Source organism: Odocoileus virginianus, chromosome 7 (assembly GCF_023699985.2).
Source record: "Odocoileus virginianus isolate 20LAN1187 ecotype Illinois chromosome 7, Ovbor_1.2, whole genome shotgun sequence".
NCBI classification, from domain to species: domain Eukaryota; kingdom Metazoa; phylum Chordata; class Mammalia; order Artiodactyla; family Cervidae; genus Odocoileus; species Odocoileus virginianus.
Genome location: NC_069680.1, coordinates 1,000,795 through 1,014,935, shown reverse-complemented (window position 1 = coordinate 1,014,935; position 14,141 = coordinate 1,000,795). Strand labels below are relative to the sequence as shown.

At 42.2% G+C, this 14,141-nt stretch overlaps 1 protein-coding gene across 1 annotated transcript in view; it reads right to left on the bottom strand.

Moving 5' to 3' along the window:
* Positions 1 to 13,921, bottom strand: part of DNTT (DNA nucleotidylexotransferase) — a 49,056-nt gene extending 35,135 nt beyond the window's left edge. Inside the window, exon 1 of the mRNA XM_070469842.1 lies at positions 13,730 to 13,921. The gene's annotated coding sequence lies outside the window, so the exon portion shown is untranslated. The remainder of the gene's footprint in view (positions 1 to 13,729) is intronic.
* Positions 13,922 to 14,141: the final 220 nt, after the last annotated feature.

The following is a 14,141-nucleotide window of genomic DNA, read 5'->3' as shown; positions in this document are numbered from 1 at the left end:
CCTTCTTTCAAGCATCACATAGATGTGAAATTACTTTATAAAATGTCCAAGGGCTATCCTAAGTTTAGGTCAGGTGTCTCCCTGTTCTCACAGTCTTCCGTGCCTCCTTGCCCAGAAGAGCATGTTATTATGTGCTAAAATACACTAACCCCTTCTGTGTGCCTTCCACTGGACTGTAAGTCCTGTTGGGACAAGAATCATGTAAGTTGTATTGTTTACAACATCTGAATCCCCAGCATCTAACACAGCTCCTTGTACAGTAGGCATCAGTAAATGTAGAATAAACTATAAATCAAATCTAAATTGGTGTTTTTAACTTTTTATGCTGTTTGGATAACTATGATATAATCTTACATATATATACATATAAAGATTGAAGGCAGGAGAAGGAGAGGTTGAGATAGTTGGATGGCATCACTGACTCAATGGACATGAGTTTGAGCAAACTCAGGGAGGTAGTGAAGGACAGGGAAGCCTGGCGTGCTGCAGTCCATGGGATGGCAAAGAGTCAGACACGATTTAGTGATTGAAAAACAACAACAATCTTCTGCCATCTCTGCCCTTCTCATGCTACAAATTCCCACCTAAATGGGAGCAAGTACAACACAATTGTAAAGGAGCCAGACTACCTGAATTCAACACTCAGACATTTATGAGCTGTGTGGCCTTGGGTAAGTTGTCACACCTCTTTATGCAATTCCCTCATCTGTACAATGGAGGTTATAATGATTTCTCTCTTATAGGTGGTTATAAGGAAGAGTCCTGGTAGGCAGCAAGTGATAAGAAGTGCTCATTGTTCACTGTAATAGCTCAGCTTTCTTGCCCCCTGTCCTCCTCCGTCCCTTTGTGGTATTCCCACATAACAGAAGTATTTCTACCAGACAACTTCTCACTAGACTTTTGATTTCCCTAGATTCTACAAAAGTGGTGTGAGGCCCACTTAAGAACCAAGATCTCAGTGAGACTGGAAGGGTGTCCTGCTATGATTCCCAACATGGGTGCTAGTTTCATGAAGTGTTCCAGGCAAAACAAAAAGTCCTGTGATGTATTAAGGGAAACCAGACAAACTCTATGTGTGCTACCCCACTAAAAACTTTGAGAAGCCTTGCAGTAAAGAAACCTGTTTAATTTTGGTTCACCCAATGTATTCCCGACTTGCTTGTTCGGTTTGGGTTTTTTTGGTTTGTCTGTTATCTAGAACACCTTGTTGAACACCACAGGTGTTGACAGCTACATGCACACTCAGTCTCAGGGCTTGGAGTTAGGTCTGGTAACCACCTGCCACTCACCACACTCACCAGGTATGTGGTCTTGGGCAAGTCACTTAACCTGTGGGCGCCTCAGCTTCCAATCTGTAAGACGGCGATTATGGTGCCGACTTCATGGCATCGTAAGCGACGAAGATAACATGAACATAGCCACTGGCTCCCTGTGGCTGCTTGGTCCCTATTCTACCTTAACCCTCGTCCTGCCAGTCCCATGTGCCGGGGACACGACCTGTGGTCCTGGCTTGGGTAGACGATGGCAGCTGTGAGGAAACGGAGAGCATTCCTAGCCATTGGCCACCACTTTCCGGCCCCTATGCAATTGTCGCTCTTCATCGTTTAACCTTGATCTGTTTTTCCATCTGGGGTAATCCTTGGTATCTGCATGATTGATCTTAGAGACCTTTATTGAGCGTAAGTTTCTGGCACAGAAAACAAGGGAGAGGGTTGCAGTTTCTCCCTGGTTGGCTGGAGAAGTGGACTTCTTCTAGCAAAAAACAAAACAAAAAAAAAACCCCCATTATTTTTATCCCGAAAAGTCGTGTTGTTCTAACGTTTCTGTGCATTAGAAGTCAGTTTGAGAGAGAAAACTTCTGCTTCCGGCAGTTTTATTTTCTTTTATATAAAAAATCTGGTATCCTCTACTCACTTCAAGCTGTTGATCTGGGAACTCTGCCATCCCCAAATGTGCGGGCAGGGTTTTGTTTTGGTTTGGTTTCTTACCAAGCACCAGTTTCCTCTGCTGCCTGACAGCTGTGTTTGGTTCTTGGCAGTGAGTGTTTTCTGGAGCTTTGAACTGCCTCCTTGGGAAAACTCATAGAGTTTCCTGAATGGTAAAAATCTTGGAAAATTTGCTTCTCGCTGCTAAGAAGCAATCTGTAGCGATGTATCCTTCATGCCAATAAATACAAGAAAATTCCGTATTTTAGTTAGAACTTGAGATTTCCCCTTTGTCTGCAGGGTGAGAATGATGGCAAGAATAAGGAAATCAAAGGAAACAGCAGCTTATTTGTGACTTCTGGTCTTCATTCAAAAATACTTATTAAACTCTATGAGACAAATGAACCTATCTACGAAACAAAAACAGATTCACTGACATAGAGAACAGACTGGTGGTTGCCTAGAGGACAGGGGAGGGATGGAGTAGACGGTTGGGATTAGCAGATGTAAGGTTTTATATATAGAAAGGACAAACAACAAGATCCTTCTGTAAAGCACAGGGAACCATATTCAATATCCAAGGATAAACCATAATGGGAAAGAATATTAAAAAAGGATGTATACATCTATGGATTTCTGAATCACCTTGCTGTACAGCAGACATTAACACAATATTTTAAGTCAACCATACGTCGATTAAAAAAAATCTATATATTTATTAAATTGCAGCTGACCACAAAATAGTGAGAGAAAACGTGGGTATCGAGCCTGGAGGTAAGAAAGTATAGGTATTTGCCTTAAAGAAGAGTTTGAAGAGGAGAGTTTGGATTTTATTTGCAAATCTCCCTGGATTGCAAACCAGAAATAAGTACAGGAGTCAGATAGGTGCCCAGGAACATATGAATGTTTAACAGTCAGCTCCCAAAGTTCCAAAATGTTTAACATTTAGATCTTGTTAACTGGCACTAGCCGGCTCTAATACACCACTGTGACCTGAATCACTAGATCAGTTTTGTTTCTAGTAAACTGGAGAAGCTGACTTGACTTCCAGCTTCAGGACATGTATAATTTAATTGAGAGGTTGATGACAGAAACAAATGACGATGATGGCATAGCAGTTGTGGTCATCTGTGAAGATGTTAGGCTCTAGGAAGTACATTATCATTTAGCCTCATGATCACTCTTCAGAGCACCCAGGAGGATGTTTTAACTTGCCGCTTTTACAGCCTCCTGCTGGAGGAATTCAGAGCAGAGAGGGGGCGTGGGGAGAGGCAAGGATGATGTTCACAGAGAAGGGAGCCTGTCCAGGGCCGGGGGGCATGCTCTAGATCTCAGAGAGCGCTGAAAGCTTGAATTGGCATTGGGAAGCCAGGGAGACTTTCTGAGCAGAGAAGTGTCAGGAACAATTCAGTCTAGTAGTGATGTGTGTTATAGTCTAGAAAGGGGGCACCTCAGAGATGTGGAGGCAGAGAGGAGAGAACTGGTGGGAGCCTTAACTGGAGTTATTCATTCATTCATTTGTTCATTCATTCACTCACAAGTATTTGTTGTGTGGTTATTATGTTATAGGCACTATCCTATACAACAAGAATACAGAATGAACAGTAAGAAACTAACACAACATTGTAAAGCAATTATACTCCAATAAAAAATAAATAAAATAAAGATGTACAGATGCTAGAAGAGAAAAAAAAAAAGAATACAGAGTGAATAAAACAGACTATCCTTGCCCTCATGGAATTTACATTCTATTCAGTGGAGAAAAGAAACAATAAATACAGTTAATAAAAGAACTAGAGTAGGCCAGATGGTGGTAAGTGCTAGGGAAAGAATAAAGAAGTTAGGGTGGGGTGGGGATGGCAGTTTTAACTAAGGTGATCAGAAAGCCTCACTGAGGAGGTGACATTTGAGCAAAGACTTGCAAGAAGCCAATGGCAGTAGGAATGGAGGTGGGGGATAAATGTGACAGACCACAGGGGCAAATTTGAAAGAAACAACTTTAAAAAGACAATCTCACAATCATTTAGACAATGATTTGGAAAACACTAGGATCATAGCCAAAATTGTAAAATATAGAATTCAACCAAATTTGGAATGTGTTTGACCTTATGGTTTTGAAAAGAGTTGGTTGAATTTTCAGTTATCTATTACTAGATTGTATGGGGCAAATGTTACACTGCAAGAATATCACTATTTGTAAATCTAAGTATCTGAGATGGACTGAGGTCAGAGTGAAATGAACAGCAAACCAAGGCTGATGATAATAATATGCTTTGAATTCCTGGTTGCTCCTAGTCCCTTAGGAATGGGTCTTTCCCTGCTCCTGCTGCAAACATTCATCACGAAGGTCATGAACCCCTTCCCCTGCAGTGGGTGTTGCGGTGTACCGCCTAGAGCCGCCACTTCAGGACCCACGTACCCGTTTCCTCTGCTGCTGGGAGTGCTGCCAGCTCATGGCTCACTGCCAAAGGGAGCCACCTGGCCTGAGGTCAGGACCCTCTCTGGGGACAGCTGCATCCAATTCCTGGTGGGGGAGGGTTATGAAGGCGAGGCCATCTTGTTCCAGGGGTGACAACTCTGAAGGGCCCCCCCAACTCCAGAGCATCCTATAGGACTGGCTGAGGCCTGTGTTGTGACTGTGTTGTGGCTCAACTGTTCCCTCTGCCTAGGCCACTCCCTTCATTCCCCCCAAGGTGTTGATTCCAAGAGCATCCTTAATAGACCACCTGCACACAAATCCCACTCCAGGGCCAGCTTCCTGAGAACTTGCCCAAAGAACTCCCCTTTGTTACTTAGCCTATTTTGATTGCCTTCTGATCCTAACTACCTTTCCTTACCCAAAGAAGCTCAGCCTGTCTTCCTACCCAGGTCATAACCTCCTTGAAAGCAAGGAGACTGTCTCTGATCTCTTTGTGTACCCTCCAGAGTCCTTGTACATACACAATGGTGCCTAATTACAGGCTCAAGAACCCATTTTTGCTTTTGTCCAGCAGACCAATGAGAACCGTGTGCATGACACACCCCCTGGTACATAGCGGCAGAGAGCTCGGGTCCACAGATGTTTTTGCCAAACCATTTTCTAAAGCTGGTTTTGCTGGGGATGCAGCCAAAACCCTCTCTCATTCCCTGCCAGGAAGTGAAAGCCTTTTATCAGCACCTGGGAGGAAAAAGGGGTTCAACTGCTCAGGCCCAGTAGAAAAAAAATCTCTCATTGGTGAATATGGCCTGAAACTCAGTTCTTGATACAACTTTAAGAAGTTTCTTTTGAAAGCATGCTTCTCAAAGAGAATCATTGAGAGGGTGAGAAGCAGGGTCTCACTTAAAACATATAACCTTTTTTCATAAAGGTTTGTGAGCAATTGTTTACTTTCTGCTCAGGCACTCAGTCATGTCTGACTATTTGCAGCCCCCTGGATTGAAGCCATCCAGGCCCCTTCTGTCCAGGGCATTTTCCTGGCAAGTACACTGGAGTGGTGGCTTCCTCACTGGCTCATTGATAAAGAACACACCCTGTTCCCTCAATGCAGGAAACATAAGAGATGTGGGTTTGATCCCTGGGTCGGGAAGATCCCCTGGAGGAGGGCATGACAACCCACTCCAGTATTCTTGCCTGGAGAATCCTCATGGGCAGAGGAACCTGGCGGGATACAGTCCATGGGGTCGCACAGAGTCGGACACAATTGAAGCAACTCAGCACGCAGCACACACATGCTGGAGCGGGTTGCCATTTCCTACTCCAGGGAATCTTCCCGACCCAGAGATCAAACCCACGTCTCTTGCATCTCCTGCATTGTCAGGAAGATTCTTTACCATTAGCGCCACCTGGGAAGCCCTTACTTTCTAAACATAATCTCCCCAGATTCATATGCAATGTTTTAAAATGGTGGACACAATAACTTAGCTTGTAGTTCTGTGCTAAATTTAATCAAATTTAATCAAAGTGTTTTAACTTGTAGAAACTATACACTATTCTGGTGCAAAGAGCCTAACTCCTTTCAGAAGTTTTCTGAGGTAGCAGGTAACTTAGTCTAAGAGAAAATAAACCCAAGCCCTACTAGTAAGTGTGCGTTTTATTAGAAAAGGCAGGAGAGAACACAGAAGAAAGAGCTTTGGTGGAAGGAGGAGGTTTGCTTCAGAGAGCTTTAGGGGAGGACAGGGGGAGAGAAGACGGGGAAGGCCCAGGTAAATCAAAGCTGAGACTGGCAGCTCAGAGACGAAGACTCAGTAAACTCTAGATGTTAGAGTCTCCCGGGGCTTGTGGGTATTTTAGTCAGCTCAGGCTGCTATAACAAAAATAATAGATGGAGTGGCTTAAACAACAGAAATATATTTCTCACAATTCTGGAGACTGAGAAGTCTAAGATCAAGGTGCTGACCGATGTGGTTCCTGATGAAGGCCTTCTTCCTGGTTTGCAGACTGCCACCTTCTTGCTGTATCCTCACATGGCAGAAAGTGATCATGTCTTTTGCGTCTCTTCTCTTTTTAATTTTTAATTTTTTGGCTACACTGCACAGCTTGTGGGATTTCAGTTTTCTGACCAGAGACTAAACCTGGGCCCCTGCAGTGAAAGTCCTGAATCCTAACCACTAGGCCACCAGGGAACTGCCTGTATATCTTCTTGTAAGGGAATTAATTACATTTATGAGGGTTCCACCTTCATGACTTAATAGGCTCCCAAAGGCCTCACCTCCAAATACCATCACACTGAGAATTAGGGCTTTAATCTGTGAATTTGGGGGAAATACAAACATTCAATGGATCAGAATGGGTGAAAAACAAAAACAAAAGCATAAAACGCTGTTTGCCTGTTACAAGCATACATTGTTACACACGTATTTTTTTCTCTGCTTAGAATTTTGGTTCTGACCCTGGCTATGTTGTTGCTGTTCAATCGGTAAGTCTTGTCAAGCTCTTTGTGACCCCATCCACTGCAGCATACCAGGCTTCCCTATCCTTCACTATCTGCCAGAGCTTGCTCAAACTCATGTCCGTTGAGTCAGTGATGCCATCCAACCATCTCATCCTCTGCTGCCCCACTCTCCTCCTGTCCTCAATCTTTCCCAGCATCAGAGTCTTTTCCAATGAGTCGGCTCCATTACCTGAGCTTTTATTATAAAATATCAGAGGTCAGGCTCTCAGATCCCAGACATATGGAATCTGAATCTCAGAAGATGGGGGTGGGACTTTGGTCATTTGTGTTTTACAAGCTCCATAATTGTCTTCCTGTGCTGCGAAGTCTGAGAAACAGCTTAGAATTTCATGTGTACGGCTGCCATTGCTAATTCTATTTTATCCTCCTTTATGTATAGCTAAAAATATAGAGAGAGACATAGACGCCTTGCCTACTGCCTTTTGATATTTGGATTTGCTAAATCAAATCACTCCTTTTAACAGGTGGAACATTTTCCTCAGTATTCTGGACAACTCAAACCTGCACCAGCCAACACCTGTCAGATGGCATCAAGCAGAGCATCAGGAAAAGGCATTGCCCACTCTGAGTACCAGCTCCCTTCATCACCACCCCATGAGAAGATGTTATAAGGACACATGGTTACATGCTCCTCCCATGTACCCAGGTGCTATCTTGGGAGTGTCACATTTCCTGGAGTTTTCCAAGCATGGGACAGTTTAAATTCTTGGATTGGACCAAAATGACCAAGAGAGGACTAAACTTTAGTCTTTCCCCATATTCCAACAAGAAGAAAGAAAATCAGCTCTTCTATAGACAAAATAACAAAACTCACATTTGCTCTGCTCATATAATGTAAGTGATCTTGTACCCTGACACATGAGCTTATAAATTCATGTGCATAGGCCTATGTCTATATCTATGTATATGTACGTATCTATCTCTGTAGACAGAGAACTGAGAAGTTCAGGCCAGCAGTAGGCAGCACCTGGCATGGTGCAGGATTCTGGTTGCAGAGAAGAAATATCAGCCTCTTGGAGGCAAATCTGGACATATGCATATGGGAAGTGGCTGCAAAATGAAACTCATCAGTGGTGCCATTGACAATCCAGTCTGCCAGGGAACCGCGCATGCTCAGTGAGCAGGCCAGATAGAGTGGCTTCTCGGCTCACGGAAGTTCTTGCTGTCACCATGTGGTGTCACTATTTTCTCTCTTAAAACGTCTCTAGGTTGTAAAGCAAAGTCCCTGTTGGAGAAAGTCTGGAGCATTCAATTGTGAATAAATGACTTTGATTTCAAGTTTTAAAAACATTCTTTCAGCAATTTCTCAATCTTGGAAGCCCAGGAAGGTAACTGTGGAGCTTGTGAGAAAGCACACAGATGCCCAGACTCACCCTCACCTTCTGGGATTCAGATTCAATTGGTCTGAGGTATGACTGTGTGGATCACCACAAACTGTGGGAAATTCTTCAAGAGATGGGAATACCAGACCACCTGACCTGCCTCTTGAGAAATCTGTATGCAGGTAAGGAAGAAACAGTTAGAACTGGACATGGAACAACAGACTAGTTCCAAATAGGAAAAGGAGCATGTCAAGGCTGTATATTGTCACCCTGCTTATTTAATTTATATTCAGAGTACATCATGAGAAACGCTGGGCTGGAGGAAGCACAAGCAGGAATCAAGATTTCCAGGAGAAATATCAATAACCTCAGATATGCAGATGACACCACTCTTATGGCAGAAAGCGAAGAACTAAAGAACCTCTTGATGAAAGTGAAAGAAGAGAGTGAAAGAGTTGGCTTAAAGCTCAACATTCAGAAAACTAAGATCATGGCATCCAGTCCCACCACTTCATGGCAAATAGATGGGAAAACAGTGGAAACAGTGGCAGACTTTATTTCTGGGGGCTCCAAAAATCACTGCAGATGGTGACTGCAGCCATGAAATTAAAAGACGCTTACTCCTTGGAAGAAAAGTTATGACCAACCTAGGCAGAATATTAAAAAGCAGAGACATTATTTTGCCAGCAAAGGTCCATCTAGTCAAGGCTATGGTTTTTTCAGTAGTCATGTATGGATGTGAGAGTTGGACTCTAAATAAAGCTGAGCACCAAAGAATTAATGCTTTTGTACTGTGGTGTTGGAGAAGACTCTTGAGAGTCCCGTGGACTGCAAGGAGATCCGACCAGTCCATCCTAAAGGAAATCAGTCCTGAATGTTCATTGGAAGGACTGATGTTGAAGATGAAACTCCAATACTTTGGCCACCTAATGAGAAGAACTGACTCATTTGAAAAGACCCTGATGCTGGGAAAGATTGAAGGCAGGAGGAGAAGGGGATGACAGAGCATGAGATGGTTGGATGGCATCACCAATTCAATGGACATGAGTTTGAGTAAACTCTGGGAGTTGGTGATGGACATCGAGGCCTGGCGTGCTGCAGTCCATGGGGTTGCAAAGAGTCGGACACGACTGAGTGATTGAACCAAACTGAACTGAACTGAGGTGGACTCTGGCTCCTGATATTTTAGAAGCACAGATAGTTCTATTGTGTAGCCAGTGTTGTGTGCCAAAGTCCTAAGTAGAGAACAAATATTTATGTAACAATGTATGCATGTAACATGCAAACAGCGGTTTATGGTTTTGCTTTCACTTTTTTACCCACTGTTGTGGGCTCAGTGTTTGTCTCCCTGAAATTCACTCCTTCATTTTCTGCTTTGTAATTTTTTTCTCTTTGTGCAGAAAAAGGATAGCATCTTCTTTATCTACAAAGGACAATGTAGGGTTACACCAATCATTTATTTGACAAACAGAAGTTGAAGATCAGCATGGTATAACACAGGTTCCTCCTCTTACAGAGTTTTTCTCCCCGACCCAGGGATCGAACCCAGGTCTCCCACACTGCAGGTAGACTCTTTACTGTCTAAGCCACCAGGGAAGCCTTTGAGGTTCCAGCTGTCAGCATAAACTGGGCAGAGGCCATAAGCAAAGAGGCTGGTCCTGGGTTTGAGTCCGATTTTGTCATTTAGCAACTTTTGTCCTTGGGTAAGAAACTTAACCTCTCTGAGCCAGTATCCTCACACATAAAACATGCATAATAAATATCCAGTTTACCCTGAAAATTAAAGGTGTTAACTTGCACTAATGGGTACGTATTGAATGTCTGTTTAGTATGTTGGTAGGGACTACCCTGGCCTCATGGTCCTCCTGTTCTGAGGCTGTGCAATAGTGTGGGGTTTGGAGCACAGTCTAGGTTCCATCACTTACACCTGATGATAGGTAAATGGCTGAAATCCTCCATGTGTGAATTTAAATTGTTATAGATATTGCCCATCTACAAACTGCTCTCCATGAGGATGTATTAAATTATGCTCAGATTATACATCATTTTCTCACACTCAACACAGTGCATTATCAAATATTATTATTTGGGATCTTTGACAATCTGACATGTGGAAAAGTATCTCAGTGGCGTTTGCATTTGCATTTTCTTTAATATGTGAGTTTATGACTCTTTTTCATCTGTTTTTATAAAACATCCATCTATATATTTGTCTATTTTTCTATTGCATGTGTTGGGTTTTTCTTACTGATTTGTGAGATTTGGTCACCTATTACAAAATAAGCCCTTTTCCTGCATGTAGCTTGCCCCAATTTGTTTTCTGACTTTTGATCTGGTTAATGGTGATGTTTTTCAAACATACAGATTTTTTAATATCAGTATCTCAATCTTATCTTTTATGACTTCTATGTTTTGTTTCTTATTTAGAAACCCGCTTTAACGTGCTGAGATTCTAAAAGAGGAGAAAAAATCTCATGTTCTCTTTTAGTTTTCCTCTGGTTTTATTTTTATGTTTAAATCTTTAATCAACTTGGGACTTATTTTTGTGTACAAAGTGAAGTGTTGGATCCAAGTGTCTTCTCCTCCAAGAAGCTTTGAGTTGTCCTAGATCCTTTTATTAAATAAGCCATATTTTCTCCACAGATTCGAAACCTACTTAGGTTTTGAAAGAAGGTCAGTGGCTTCTAAATTTGGCAGCAGGAGGAGATTCAAGCAGCAGAACCTCAGACTAGGCTCCTAGCTTTTTCTGAATTGTGTCTCTCTTCATTTGGAAAAACAAGAAATAAATGTGCATTGATCAGAAATTTTAGTTCAACAAACAGCTGTGTGGGAGAATGGAAAGAACATGGGCTCAGGAACGTGACTTAATTTCTTCTGTTGAGTAATTGTGGGCAAGTCACCTCACTGTTCCATGCCTCAGTTTCCTCCTCTGTAAAACAGACCTAATAATAGCTTCTGTGCTGTACTGTATTGTGAAGTTCAAGTGCATTCATATATGTGAAAGAGCTTTACAAATTATGAAGGGCAGTAGGTATCTTAGCTGTTCTTTGAACTTTTACAAGTTGGTACAGCATTACCACTTGACTTAGGCAACAAAATTCTAGATTTTTAAACGTATCCACTTTCTTGAAATCCTTCCAACTTCTTTGGAGATGCTTAACTTCTTTCTTCTTGCTGGTGAACATTCTGGGTTTGCTAGTTTTGTTTATTTGTGTGTTTTCTGACAGCATCTGTGTTGGGGAAGGTAGTGAGAGGAAGAGTGGGGAAGTCTAGGAAGTTAGAATCACCCATTTGGTGTTGAGAGAGAGGGAAGTGAATCTACATGGGAGAGTGATTTGGTGGAGGGATGGAAAACAGGGAGAATCACAGTGACAATGAATCAGTTTACCTGCCATCTTAGAATTATTTCCTAGAAAATGTGAAAATGTTCTGCTTCATAATTTAATTTACAAGAGGGCAGAACAGCATAAAATGTAAGAGTATAGTATCGTAGTTGAATCAAAATCCCTTCTTTTTTTGCAGGCCCAGTTTTCTCATCTTTGAAATGGCAATACTTATATATGCATTCCTCATGCTTGTGTGAGACTAAATCAGGGACTGAAGCAGGCAGTCAAAGAAAAAGCATAAATCTCATAATAATGACCCTTGTGAAAAGAAGCAGAATCTGTCTGTACCCAGTCTAGGAGTCCAGGCAATTACCCTGGCCCATCCTGCAGACAAACACCTCTCTCCACTTTGAAGCTAGCAGCAAACTGGATGGAGGAAGGTGCTACTGATATCCCACCAAGTTTACAGGAAAGGACATAGGATAATGACTTCATCACCACAAGGGGAAGGTAGAATGTTCAGGAGGAGACGGGGTGGGGCTGCTAAATGTGTGCCCTTAAGTTGCTTCAGTCATGTCTGACTCTTTGCAATCCTAAAGACCATAGCCCACCAGGCTTCTCTGTCCATGGGATTCTCCAGGCAAGAATACTGGAGTGGTTTGCCCCTTCTCTAGGGGATCTTCCCAACCCAGAGATCAAACCTGCATCTCTTACGTCTCCTGCATTGGCAGGCAGGTTCTTTACCACTAGGGCCACCTGGGAAGCCCAGGGCCACTAGATGGGGATTTAAAAGAGAGGTGTCCATGGGGCCAGTAGGAGAAGGACCAGCAGAGAATCCATCCACCATTTGTGTTGCAGCTATGGGACACTTAATGAAGAAAAATATGACTGTGACTTAATTGGCTGGAGCCAGAGAAATCTGTTCAGAATTCTCTCTGCTGTAAAGTCAACTTTATCAACCATTCTGTAGATATGTTAGATGATGGCTAAGGTTGATCATGGCTCTCAATATTCAGAGCCCTCCCACATACATTATTGCAAATGCTTCTAGCCCCAGGGGAAAGGTGAACACAAAATTCTTTTTCCACATTTAGCACATTTTATCAAGTTCTAAAACTTTGAAAACAGGTCACCCAACACTTTATCAGTTGGCCCAGATGTTATAACAAATTACAATATTTTCTCTGTGACAGTTGTTATGAATAAGTGAATTCTAAGGAAGTATATTGGAAACCACCAAAGATGTCTGCACTTTTTTGTAAGGTCACATTATTAAATTTTCAATGTAAATTTTCTGGTTAATTCTATACCAGGCTAGAGAAATGTGCTTGTGTCTATGTGTGTGGGCTCTCATTAATAAAAATCCCCCAGCAGGACCAGCTCCATGAGCATGTGGCCTGTGTGATCACATAGGGTCCTGACACTCAGAAGAACCCCATGGTTGGTTCAGGGCTCTGCTGTTACAATCCTGAAATTCTTCACTTGTTAACAAGAGGTCTCACATTTCCATTTTGCACTGGATCCCAGAAAATATTTGCCAGTCCTGTCCTGTTCACTGTGAAGTATTGGACTTGGTTCAAATGGCCAAACAAGCTTTTTTGTGTGTGTTTAATTTCCTAGTAGCTCAGACGGTTAAGCGTCTGTCTACAATGCAGGAGACCTGGGTTCGATCCCTGGGTAGGCAAGATTCCCTGGAGAAGGAAATGGCAACCCACTCCAGTACTCTTGCCTAGAAAATCCCATGGACGGAGGAGTCGCAGAGAGTCTGACACGACTAAGTGACTTCACTTTAATTTCCTAGTTATCAGTATCTATTTTTTTAAATGCCTACTCTTCATAAGATATATATAAAATCATATGCTAATGCTTACAGGGAAAAATGCTTCATCACGCCAATGTACACACAAATGGTATGAATTTTGAATAAACAGCAATAGATAAAAGGTTTTGAAAGGAAAAAAATGCAGTTGGATTAATTTCTTTGGTTCAGGAGGATTAATTCAAAACACATCATCTCCTATCATTAGAGGAAGTGAAAGAGAAATAGAGACTGAATAGAGAAGATCAGTCAAGGGTCTAGAAAAGAAACAGAGAGCAATTGAAGGTGAGAGAAAGAAATGAATCAAGTACTGAGCCCTATAGTCTTCTTTCCATGAAAAAAAAGCATTTCGCATAGTTTACCCCTTTCTAATACATGCATTATCTGATGATATTTTTTGACTTACCAGGGAGACAGATTTTGTGCTCTCTTTACTGTGTGGTTTTTAAATTTTTCTGTGTCTGGCTTGCTTCAAAGCAGACTAGAAACCTCATCTTGGCGATCTCCTTGGGTGACTGGACTCAAAGTAAAACCAAGCTGTTCAGGTGGCTTTGATCTCTCAACTTTCCCTGTGCTTGGAGGCACTTTACTGTTTTGCCCGAACCTGAAATAACAAGGTTTACACATAAGTTAACCTCTTTTCTTATACTATGCAAATATATATCTTTATCCCCCTGAATTTTCAGCCCTGTTCTTTTAGTTTAGCAGCCCCAGGCATGTCTTTCATCAAATTAAATGGATATGTGTTAGCTAAAAAAATGATTCTGTTGCTTTAAGAGGGGAAAAAAAAGTTACACTTGGTCAGTCTGAAAATGTAA